We start from the raw sequence: 13041 nt of genomic DNA, 5'->3' as shown, positions 1-13041 counted from the left end.
CACTGCCCCACAATCTACAGATAAGGACACTGAGGCACAGAGTGGTGGCCCAACTCTCCCAAAGCCAGATCTGAGATCTGAGCCCAGACTAGCCTTCACTAGGTGAAATCTGTGCTCTTCACCTTGCCGGTGGGGGTTCCCAAGCTTCAGAGTGTCTCAGGATTGCCTGGAGGACTTGCTAAAACACAGCTATCTGTGCCCCTCCCCGGTGTCCTCATTTCTGGAGATCATGGATGGGGCCTGAGAATCTGCATTTCTAACAAGCTCCCAGCTGAGGCTGACACTGCTGGTATAGGGACCACACTTGGAGAACCACTGCCCTATGGAAGGAAAACTCCCTCTAATGATGATAAGCTCACAGAACAGTTGTGTAGAACTCCCGGGCCAACACAGGAACAGTGCTTAACACAGGTCCTAGTATAGCACACGGGGCCCACAAACACTATTTTCCTTCCCTCTGATTTCAAGTGAGTTTCAGGCGTCAGCCAAGAGAGGGGCAGCGCAGACCATCCACCTTCCCGTTTCTAAAATTCTACCATAGCCTCCCCTGAGAGCCTGGGGCAGCTGCTGTGGAGTACTCATTTTCAGGGGAAGCACATCCCCGATGCCCAACCTCTGAATAGGAAACCATGTCGTTCTGATGCATCAGCATGGATAAAATCTCAGCACAGCTTCAGCGTGAACGTCAAAGTCAACGGGCCTGAATTTTATCTACAGCCAAACTCTGAGAGGTTCCCGCACTTGACTTTGTGTTTCTAAATATTAACATCTGAATTCTGCAAACTCTACTTGCTCTTTTAAAAGGGCTGCTATAAAGGGGGTGTGGGAGGGGGAAAGGCCCCAATTTACATTTAGCGTACCGTTTTCCCAGTTTGGAAACTGGTCAGGATGGCAGGCCACTTTCGCTCCTGGCCAGGGTGAGCCCACCCTGCCCTGTTCCCAGCTAGTCACACAGGAAACCCCCATCCCTGCAATCCCAGCCCAGGGCCGCCTCTGAACTGGAGTAACCTGGTCCCGCTGGCCCAGGCCCAGGCAGACAGCTCATTCGGGTCACTAGGATTCACACTTTAAAAGGAGGAACACGCTGATGAGATAAAAATAAAACCTGCTGAGCATAGAGGAGGCTGCCGTTCCTGGAGGGCAGCAGGCCTCAGGCAGGCATGTGGGTGCTGTCTCTGTCCCGCCCCAGTGGTGGCCAAGGGCCTTTTGTCCACAAAAGGCAAGAGCCCAGATCCCTGTCTGGCTTAAGATCCGTGAACTGAGATTCCAGATGGGCAGTCAGTTCACATGGGGATGGAATCATCCAGAAAGAGTGATTTCTCTCCCAAGACTCCTCAATAACTACAACAGAAATAGAGCAAGCAGCATTTAAAGCATACACCCTTACTGATTTTGAACGTAATGACAATACAAAATTATATACAGAATATTCTTTTTTTTTAATGTTTTTTTATTTTTATTTTTTGAGAGACAGAGAGAGAGCGCAAGTAGGGGAGGGGCAGAGAGAAAGGGAGACACAGAATCTGAAGCAGGCTCCAGGCTCCGAGCTGTCAGCACAGAGCCTGAGGCAGGGCTCAAACTCACGAACTGCAAGTTCATGATCTGAGCCAAAGTCAGATGCTCCACCCACTAAACCATCCAGGTGCCCCCTATGCAGGATGTTCTTATTGCAGATCTCAAAACAAGACATGGTGGCTACGGGCAGGAAAGGCCCTGGAACAGAGGTTATCAGATCATCAAGTTTCAGGGTAAGGCCCTTCCCATCACTTACTCCCTAAAGAACTTGCCCAGAAACCACTTTTTTCCAGACGAATAGCAGCTTTAGGCATGGCTAAGCCAAACTCCTGGGCTCCAGAACCCTTGCCTTATAGATAGCCAGTAGGACTTCAAGTAGGTGGCCCACCCTGTCTGCACGGTAAAACGGACACACCAGTCTTGGAAGTTCTAACCCAAATGGATCACGTTCAGAATGCCTGTCCCCTTCACTCCCTCTGCCAGAAAAAAGGGCCTCCTCATTCTGCATTTTTCTACTCAAATATCTGTCCTCTGATGTCTCAGGCAGAATTTAGGTGTTTCTTCTGTGTTTCTTATAGCCCCTGCTCACGTTCTCACTACAGTTCCAATCATACTGACACAATGATGAGTTTTTCTCCTCCACTGGAATCTGAGCTCCAAGAAGGCAGGTGGTTGTTGTTTTTCTTTTTGTGTATTCTCAAGTTAGTTAACATGCAGCGCAGTACTGGTTTCAGGAGTAGAACCCAGTGATTCGTTACTTTACATATAACACCCAGTGCTCATCCCAACAAGTGCCTTCCTCAATGCCCGTCACCCATCTAGCCCATCCCCCGCCCAACTCCCCTCCAGCAACCCTCAGTTTGTTCTCTGTAGTTAAGAGTCTCTTATGGTTTACCTCTCTGTTTTTATCTTATTTTTCCTTCCCTTCCCCTAAGTTCACGTGTTAAGTTTCTCAAATGCCACATCTGAGTGAAATCATAGGACATCTCTTTCTCTGACTAATTTCACTTAGCATAACACACTCTAGTTCCATCTGTGTTGTTGCAAATGGCAAGATTTCATACTTTTTCACTGCTGAATAGTATTCCATTATCTAGATATAATACATCTTCTTTACCCATTTATCAGTCAATGGACATTTGCGCTCTTTCCATAATCTGGCTACTGTTGATAGTACTGCTATAAACATTGGGGTGCTACAATGCTATGAACATTGGCAGGAGTTGTATGTGAATCAGGGCCTACCACCCAGAACACCCTCCAGAAACATCTGCCAAAGGAATGGTACCTGCAAGAAAGAACATACAAAAGCATCCTCTAATGGAAAAGCCCCATGAAAATGAAAATGTGAAGAATTATTATTTATAACTTAAGTTATTAAGGTCTAAAGGTTTTTAGTTTTAATGGCAAAAGAATACTAGAAGAACCCTACATCAAACACTATATTGATCTCACGGGCCCCGACAGCAGCCGGGCGGCTTTCCACCCTCTCACTCTGTAAAATGCTGAAGGATATGTCTTCTAGACCTCTACTCTCCAATACAGCAGCCAAGACACAAAAAGAATGTAAACCATTTCGTGAGTACTTTTCAAGTTGATTGCGCACATAAACGTTCAACGTAAATATTTTGGAAATGCTGACTTCAATAAAAAATATTAAAATTAATGCCACTTGTTTTGTCTTCCCTTTTTACACCGTCAGAAAATTCAAATTGCGTATGTGTCTCACACTGCGGCTCAGCAGGACGGTGTGTTCTAGAGAGTCCACCAAGAACTGTTCTCACTGACCCAGCCCTAGAGTGCAACACGGTCCATTCATTTCTTGGGGTTCTTGGGAGAAAAATCCTGTTCCTTAGTGTCTCTGTCCAGGGATTTAGCACTGTTATCACTCAGCCTTCAGCCAGGCTCCTGGAGCCCGGAGACCTCATGTGGGTGGTGCTGGGACAGTCTGGCTGACTCGGGAAGGCAGCCCACATGTCGTCTGGGGCTTGAATGCACATGGGGCCGGTGTGTGAATGGAGGATGCGGTGGCCTCAATTCAGCCCATTCTAGCAGCGTGAGCTCATTGTACCCAGCGGGTTCCTGCCCTTATTTAGGTCAGTGGCCCCATTACCCCAGAGTCCGAGAGAGAGACTTTCTATGGGGTTTTGTCTTTGCCATTCTTTGCCACCCTTGTCCCCTCTTCGCGGAAAATACCGTGTTGCGGAGGCACTAAAACTTTTATTTTCAAAAGAGCCAGAGATCTGGTTTCCACGTGCTACTCACTATAACCCTTCCTGATAAAATGGCCTAGGCACTCTGGGAATGTGTTACTGTTTTCAAAACTTAAATCTATCATTCAAAATCTAGTGCCATTTCATTTGGGGGAAAAGAATCACATTCTGGGCTTTTCACCTGCAGCTCAGTTTTTATAAACCACACTTGAGACAAATGCTTTTCCCCTTCCCCATGCAGCACTGGGACCAAGAAGGACCGGGGCTGCTTGGGCCCTGAAACTTGAAACCATTTACAAAGCTCACCAAAGGCCAGAAGTATTTTGCAGGCCGCTCCTCCCTCCCCCATCTGAGATATAGAACAAGCCAATCAAAGGGCAGTGACTCAGTTAGATACGATAGTTTTGAAAGGTGAGGAGTCTTTGGAGAGTCTGGAGTCAAAGAATAATTTTCTTTTCTCTTGTTTACCTTCTAAATTATTTTATTTATACAAATAACACATGGCTGCATCCTCATTGTGAAAATAATCCCCAAAATACAGAAGCGAGAGTGACACAAAGCCCACACAACTGCCACCTCCAGGACTTTGTTCTCAGCTTTTGTTCCCCATGCAACTCAACGTCTGCTTGTCCTGTCTGCTTGCTGGCCCCCACTCCCCTGCCCATCAGCACTGCCTTGAAGGCCAAGGTTCCAGGCACAGCCACCCCTCCCCCAATGGACAATCATCGCGGGGGGGTGGGGGGGTGGGGTATGACCTGTGTCTGCAGGCCACTGATGGGAACAGAAACTGCTCCCAGCTTCATGCACTGCTAAGCTTTATCCTGTCTTAAAGCCATTACAGGATGGTTTTCCCCCCACTTCCTAGAGGATAAGAGCCATGATTGATTCATTCCTATACCCCTAGTGTCCAGCACAGGACCTGGCACCCAGGAAGTAATCAACGGATATTTGCTACACTATCCCAAGGCACACCTTTCTTTTTAAACCACTCCTGCCCAGTAATCTCTAGCCACTTCAGGAACTCCATGTAGGCTCTCCAAAACTGGGTAGAAAGGGAGACGCACCTAGGAGAGTGGCAGCCCCAACTTCTGTAGCCCAGGTGGCCCCATCTCTTTGCCAGGCTTTGGACACCCAGACTTCACTCCCAATCTGTTCTGGGGCAGCTACAAATCCCAGAGGGCCAGACAGCCCTCACCTGCATGGGGGCTCTAAGACTCAAGGCTCTATGATCCACACTCACACAACTCAAAGGGCTTTCCAAAGGAGGCCTGCTCACTAGAGATCTGGCCTGGAGGAGTGATCACATTTCACCCCCTCTTAAATCTATTTCAGCCACTAGTAAAATCCACCCATATTTACTACCACTATTCTCTTCCTCTCTGCTCAGTCAGTAAATGTTTACCGAACAAGTACCCTGTGGGGGACACTGAGCTTTGAGAAATCACGTGAGACAAGGTTCTGCCCACAAAGAATTTTCCGTCTGATTGGGAGACACCAAATCAAGGCACTGGAGCTCACCGACATTATGAGGCAATAAAGGGGCAAGCAAATGATCAGGGCAATGAGTCCTAAAGAATCAGGACTAAAGACAATGCTCCCTGTCCAGACCCCTTGGTCACAAGCTGCAATGCTCAGCAGACACCAGATGGTTGCCCTCACTTACCTCGCAGGCCACTATGAGGCCACCTCCAGACCAAATGGAAAGGAAGAAGAAATGAGACAGGAGTGAAGACTCATTCTCTAGGACAAAGGGAAAGGGCATGAAAGCTGTAAAATGTGCAGACCCTTTGACCCAGCAGAAACCCATGGGAAAACACGGGTGTGCTTAAAGATGTGTGCTTATTATGAAGTTGTTTAACACACATTTTTGTTTTAAAGAGAAAAATTTAGGGGCACCTGGGTGGCTCAGTCGGTTAAGCATCCGACTTCAGCTCAGGTCATGATCTCACGATTCGTGATTTCGAGCCTGGCATCAGGCTCTGTGCTGACAGCTCGGAGCCTGGAGCCTGCTTCGGATTCTGTGTATATGTCTCTCTCTCTCTCTGCCCTTCCCCACTCATGCTGTCTCTCTCTCTCTCAAAAATAAACATTAAAAAAATTTTTTTTTAAAAGAGAAAAGTTTAAATGTCAAACAACACAGATTAAATGGGGAGCGCAACAGGACCCATCTCACAGGCTGTGTGACGATAAAGTGGATTCGTATGGAAAGCCTAGAACAGTGCCTGGCACAGAGTGAGCTCCACACAAAACCTCCTGTCCCTCCTCATCACTGCAGTTGCTGCTGTTTCTAGGTGAGTTACAATGTCTTCATCTAATGCAGTCATTTTACTATGACAAAGAACATTTAATGACATGGGGGACACCTGAAATACATTTGGTGAAAAAAGTACTTTAGAAGACATACATCAATGGATCCCAATTTTGTGCAAACAAGCATGGACCTGTGAGCAAAGGAAATACAGCAGGATTAATAGCAGTTATGTCAAATGGTAGGATTAGGGGTGATTTTTCTTCATTATTTGTTCTTTTCTGACTCCTCGAAATTTTCACAGTAAAATGTATTCTTTTCATGACTTTTTCTTTTTCACATTAAAAAGCAAGAGAGTGACAACTTTAGGCCCACTGCCTAATTTTCATGAAGCCAATTGGCCGGTTTCTTTTAGCTCCTGCAAGTGAGGTCCGGGGTCTATTTTTACCGCCATGTTCCCACCCCATCACAAATAACGATTACTCCCACCAGGCAGCTTTTTTAAATGACGATCCCGTCTTCCTATAACGGCTAATTACCTCTGAGCCTTTCAGCTGATTCTAAAAGAGAACCAGTTTCAAAACCACCAGCCTCTCCTGAGCTGGAGTCCCGGGGAGAAACCAAACTGGCTGGGTATTAATTTAGTTTCTGGTGGTTTTCCGCTTTCTGCTGCTCATCTGTTCAAAAGGGAAGGGAAAGGAAGGAAAATGCCCACAGAACGGGGACAAGCCTGGGTGGTGTGGTGCACGAACCGCGGAACCCTCCTGAGCTACTTTCTGTCCAGGCGCAGCCCATTCGGTGAACGCTCCAGGCCCAACCCAAACGGCCACACTTCACAACCACGGTGCAAAGAAGCCCAGATGCTGGCCCAGGTCTGGCCACCAGGAAAGGCATCGTTTACCCATACATTCTGCCTGGTCTCCCAGCCTGCAGCTCTCCCTTCTAACCCAAACCCAGAACTCAACACTTGAAACCAATATGCCCTGCACCTCACCAGAGAGCAGGGGTATGGGGTCCTGGCCCGTGGTGTCGGGGCAAGCACAGAATCACAGGAAGGAGGCTGCAAGGTCTCGCTCCTGCCCCGCATGAAGGAAAGCACTGGTGTGGCTGTCTCGCTTCAGACACTAGAAGGGAACAACAGAGGGTTCAGGAACCGGGCTCTGGGTTCAAATCCTCGTTCCACTTACCAGCTACATGACCTCGAGCCCTATTAGCCTTTCTAAATCCTGATGTCCAGGGCCATAAAATGGCGCTAGTGGTGGTCCTGCCTTGTAGGGGCATGGTGACAGTTAAACACAAGGCACATAAAAGCACATGGCTCAGTTCTTGGGCACACCGGATCATCTAAGAAATGTGAGCTCAGTTTAAATGACAAGCCGTGCAGTACCCGAGTCAAGCTGTGGGTTATCAAGTCTTGCCACAAAGCCTAGCATTGAAAAGCAACCTGTGCCATTATCCATTTCCTGTGGATACCCTCGGGGCAGTTGGATGCTACTAGCTCCGTGTGTGGAGGCCCCAGGCGTGCTTGGCACAGGCTAGCAAACAGGGGGAGAAACCCGAGTCTCCGCAGAAAATAAACAGCCCTTCCCCAGCAAGACCCTGGCCAGGCCACCCCACGCAGAGGCCCTGGCTGAAATTCCAGGCTGCTGGCAGGATCTCATGCCTCTGAAGTTTCCGGGGGGGAGAATTCCACACGAGGGCCTGGCCTAAAACGATGCATCCTGAAGATTTTTCTAACTGTGTTCACATTTCTCAGCTCTCCCATCGACCCTCCCCTAGTCCCTTCCTGCAGAGACACACACAGGAAGGCAAACTGCTCCGGGCTCGGGATCTACTTCCAGGTCAAGTCCTCAGGTAAAGGACTTCTGGAGCTTGTGTCATGAAGCCCCTGCTACAGCCTTTGCACCTGAGCCTCTGCAGCTCTCACAAGCTCTCAGGTGACGCTGATGCTGCTGGTCGGCTGCAGGGGCTAGAAGCCTTTGAAGGAGAATCCTACAGGAAGCCAGAGCGGCCACAAGGGCAGCTGAGGCAGGATGGACCGGGGCTTAATCCCACTTCAGGCTTCTTCGGACAAGAGCCACAGAGAGAATTTCTCACCTGTAGAACCAGCTTTCTAGACCTTGGGCATACGGGCATGTTCAGGTTTCTGAAAATTCTGCACGAGAGGGTGCATGGTGGAGGCTGGCAGAGATAAGGGGCAGGTTGGGAGGGGCTGGAAGGTGGGAAAGAAGACGAATCCCTGGCTTACCCGGGGAAGGGAACATTGTACACTGTGGGCTGCATACACTCCTCTATGCTCACAGTAACACTGGGAGACCAGCAGCCAAGGAGACAGAGGCTCTGACCAGTGTCACTTAGCACGTCACTATCAAAGGCAAGATTTGAACCCACACCAGGCCTTTTGGGCTCCAAAACCTGAGCACCTTTCTCCATAGCCTGGTGTGGGAAAGATGCGGGACCCCTCATCCAGCTTCCCTTAAAAGGTTAGCATCTTGGGGTGCCTGGGTGGCTCAGTTGGTTAAACGTCCAACTTCAGCTCGGGTCATGATCTTGCGGTTTGTGAGTGCAAGTCCCGCATCGGGCTCTGTGCTGACAGCTCCGAGCCTGGAGCCTGCTTCGGATTCTGTGTCTCCCTCTCTCTCTCCCCCTCCCCACTCATGCTCACTCTCTCTCTCTTTCTCACAATAAGAAATAAGTGTTAAAAAAAAAAAAGGTCAGCATCTTGCAAAACAGTATAATTATCAAAATCAAGGAAGTCATGGTGACACAATACTATTATTAACTACTCTAAAGACGATATTCACATCTCACCAATTGTCCACTAGGGTTCTCTTCCTGCTCCAGGATCAATCCAGGATCCCATACTGCACTGAGTCACCACGTCTCCTTGGTCCCCTGCAACCTAGGACAGAACAGCCCTTCTTTCCGCTGCCCTTCTTTCTTTGTCTTTCATGACGCTGACATATTTTAAGAGTACTGGCCTGGAATTTGTACAATAGGTCTCAATTGCGTCCGCTTGCTGTGTCCTCGTGATTAAATGCGGACTGCGCACTTTTGGCAAAAGTTTCCCAGGAGTGAGGTTGTGCTCTTCCCAGGGCTATGGGCTGGTATCAGGAGATGGATGAGGAGCTACCTAGGTCATGTTAGGGTGGCATCCTCAGGTGTCTCCACTGGAAAGTCTCCACCTTTTCCTTTGTAATTAGTAAGTATCCTGTGGGGAGACTTGGGGGCCACCAGAATGTCCAAACGGCTGATTTTGGTGCACGTTCACATGTGGATGCCTCGGGGCTAAAGCTGCAGGACTCTGGGGAACCTGGTTATATGGCTGTTAGCAGCCAGTTCACACAACAGACAACCTGAGAGACTCCAGCAAATCTCTGCAGCGACAGCCTTGGGCATGAATCCAGCCTGGGAAATTTGGTAATCTCAGTGACAGAAAAAAACGAAAACACAAACACATCCCTTGGTGTCATCTTCCCAGGAGGAATGTTCTCAAGGGCATATTTAGCACCCTAAAGCATCCTTGCTAAAAAAATCGGAAGGTGCAGGTAATGATTCCCTTAAAGTAAGTTTTTTGTTTGTTTGTTTGTTTTTCTAGAACTGGGCTCATCTGGAGCAAAACTGAGACTACTTAAAGGAATGTGATGTGGGAGAAAATACCCAGAAATCTTAGGAAAGAACAGGAAGAGTTCAAGATTTACTGGAAGCTCCCAGTCTCCAGGGCAAGTATTCCTCCCACCCCAGATGCAGCGGGCACCACAATTTCTGGAGACAGAATATTAGTCCCATTTTGGGGAAGAAGCAGCTAAGACTCTGGGGGATACCATCATCCAGGCCGCAGAGGGAAAACAGGGGTCCGAACCCAGGCCCATCCAATGGCACCAATTTCTCCTAAGCCTCTGCCAAGCTCCTCCAAGGTGTCCTCAAAGTTTCAAAAGTCGTGGACATATTAATCCCGGACGTTACAATTATTATGGATTCTTATTAAACCTGGGCATGAGGCCTCACTTCCCACAAACACCATGTCCTGCCACCTCTTAGCAAGCCCCCACCCCCCACTGCTTCTGAGGGCCATGCCAATAGTTAGAAAAGTTAAAATTCTTAAGGGAGGGGATAAAGAGCTTTTAATACTACTGCTAACAATAATAATGATTATGACATTAGTGATAAATCTCCCTTCCTAGAAAATACTTATCATCTAGACAGTCCCTGGAAAACCAAGGCATTTCTTGACACCCAAGGGAGAAAGTGCTAGTGAGGGCAGCATCCTAAATAAATGGGTCTAAGGCAATACGTGCTAAGCGCTGGAGAGACACTGCAACTTTCAGAGAACTTTTCTCAGATTTCTCAGACAGAAAAAGAGTACCTATCTCCTATCTCACAAGGACAAATCTGCATCTCTCGGTCTGGATCCAGTAGAAGGCATTATACAAACTTGCATCCTGCCTGGGCTGGCTGGGTGGGTATGCAGTCCGGAGGACCCCCCCACCCCACCCGCCTCCGCCCCAGGGTGGAAGGTGCTCTTCGACCTCACAGGACCAGCAAGTAGACTCTCCCGGGCCTCCCTGTGGCCCTCCCCTCACTGTACAGGATCCCTGGCACATCTAGTTCATCCCACCAGCCTCACTGCTCAGGCCACAAGGCATCAGTAAGTCAGACCTCCCCAAAGACAGGGATGGATGGCACAGGTGGGCTCCACCCCAGTGACCGTGAACAGAGGCGTGGGAAGACAGCGCTGGCTGGAGCCTCTGGGCAAAGGGCAATCATGACCAAAGCATGTGCCATACATTGTGCCTTGATTTAAGATAGCACTCATCCTGTTCCCACAAACTAAGGAATGCAGAATGTGTCATCTTTTAAAACTCTCTCTTTTATCTTCAGGGAAGAAGGTCCTGGACATTCTGGCATTTAAGTGCTCTACGTGTCGTATGCAGACCCTGCTCACCTTTGCACATTTTGTCAGAGTCCTCAACTAAAACAGGAGAAGTCACTACACTCTCAGTGCATAAAGGCATCAGGACTTTCTTGATGGCTTTCTTGGCTTCTTTTATGAATTATTAGGAAGGGAACCATTTTTCAGACCCACCCTTGATTTCCTGGGGATGGGCAAGTAATGGAATCTCTGCCAGCAGGGTTCCACCATCAGGGAAGCCTTCCTCTGAGCCTGGCAGCTCTAAGTCCCTCACTTCTCCCACGAGCAAACCAGACCTGCTTGTCTCACCTTTCTCCTACCTCACAGTCTGTCAGGTCTTCGGCCCTGTTAGCCCTCTTGGCCCCACACTCCACACTAATAGGGTATCTACTTGTGGCACTGGGACAGGAAGCCTGCCTCTGGCTTCTCACTGTATCACCAGGTCCCGGTCAGGTACCTGCCGAGAAAGCACTCAATAATACCTGATCATCAAGGGAATACAGAAAGGAACAAAACAAGAAATGAGCTAGAAGGAGACCGACTGCACAATGAAGGATTCGTTTCAAAAATAAAGATTTTAGGGGTGCTTGGGTGGCTCAGTCGGTTGAGCGTCCAACCAGCTCAGGTCATGATCTCACGGTTCGTGGGTTTGAGCCCCACGTCGGGCTCTTTGCTGACAGCTCGGAGCCTGGAGCCTGCTTCGGATTCTGTGTCTCCCTCTCTCTGCCCCTCCCCTGCTTGCACTCCATCTCTCTCTCTCTCTCTCTCTCTCTCTCTCTCTCTCTCTCTCTCTCTCTCTCTCTCAAAATAAACATAATAATTAAAAATAATAATAATAAAGATTTTCATAGTCTCTAAGGGCATAAGTTTGAGTGTCTGGTATTTGGAGACTAGGTAAAGACACACCCAAGTCAGCACCGGAACCAAATAACCAATCTTAACACACAGAGGGACACGTGGATTTCCGATACACTGCCCACATTTTAAAAACGTACACCGCCAGACTAATGAGTCAGGCAGGCTGCAATGACAAGGGCTGATTTAGGATCCAGTGCTGCCTCTCCCGTCTATGTCTCTCACGGCAGACCCCCATCATCGATCCCTCCATTCTTCCGGGGCCAGCCCAGACCTAGCCTGGGACTCCTTCACCCAGTACACACTAACCGTACCGTTCACCCCCACTGCTACCTGCCTCAGAAGTATCTGGGGCTCTGTTAGAGATCATGACGGCCAGCTCGCGTCCCATGCTTCCTAAGTCAAACTCACTGGGACTGGGGTCAGGGAATCTGCATCTCTAAAATGATGTCCAGGTGAGCTTTCAGTAGGGGGACATTTGAGGACCACTGTCTAGCAAGAACTAACAATCACTTAGAGTCCATCCCATTCGGCCTCCCTGGACTAGAGTAGCATCCCCGGATGTCCACGTGCGTGGGGGGCTTTTCCAATGAGACTAAGACCTGAGAGGGGTGTGCACAAGCAGAAGATTCAATTCATAACACTCGGGTTGTGAAGCAAGGGGAATGCGGAGGTAACAAGCCTCAGAAAGAAGGTGGCAGCGGGAGGGACCAGGACTCGGGAAGTCCTGTAAGATGCCCTCACCCCTAGGGGATACTCATCATGGAGGGGGAGGCACAGGGAATGGACGGGGCAGGATGTCAAAAGAACTACTGGGTAACGATTACCAACTTGAAAATACTGCCAGTTTGGACCTGGAATTCATTCACTGATTTATTTACTCATTCATTCATAAATTCCAAGATTTCCTCCACCAACATGCACTTAATGTGCCAGGATATGGGTCTGAACCTAAAGCATGACTCTGGCTCCACATGAGGTCTAGAGGACATGACGAATGAGAGGACAGCCACTACAAGCGGTGGCCTCCTGAGTCCACTACTTCGGACGGTAAAATCCTCCTTACCACACGGAATGAGAAATCCAAAATGTCCCTCACATTTAAATAAATGTTTATTTATTTATTGAGAGATAGAATGTGAGCAGAGGAGGGGCAGAGAGAGAGGGAGACACAGAATATGAAGCAGGCTCCAGGCTCTGAGCTCTCAGCACAGAGCCCAATGAGGGCTGGAACCCATGAACCATGAGATCGTGACCTGAGCCGAAGTCGGACACTTAACCAACTGAGCCACCCAGGC

The 13041-nt window shown here is 48.8% G+C and overlaps 1 protein-coding gene across 1 annotated transcript in view; it reads right to left on the bottom strand.

Annotated features, from left to right (window-relative positions):
* EEPD1 (endonuclease/exonuclease/phosphatase family domain containing 1) overlaps positions 1-13041 on the bottom strand; it is a 112250-nt gene that overhangs the window by 63931 nt on the left and 35278 nt on the right. The gene's annotated exons all lie outside the window — the stretch shown is intronic.

Source organism: Felis catus, chromosome A2 (assembly GCF_018350175.1).
Source record: "Felis catus isolate Fca126 chromosome A2, F.catus_Fca126_mat1.0, whole genome shotgun sequence".
NCBI classification, from domain to species: Eukaryota; Metazoa; Chordata; class Mammalia; order Carnivora; family Felidae; genus Felis; species Felis catus.
The sequence above is the reverse complement of the archived record's forward strand: the minus strand, read 5'-3'. Positions and strand labels throughout refer to the sequence as shown.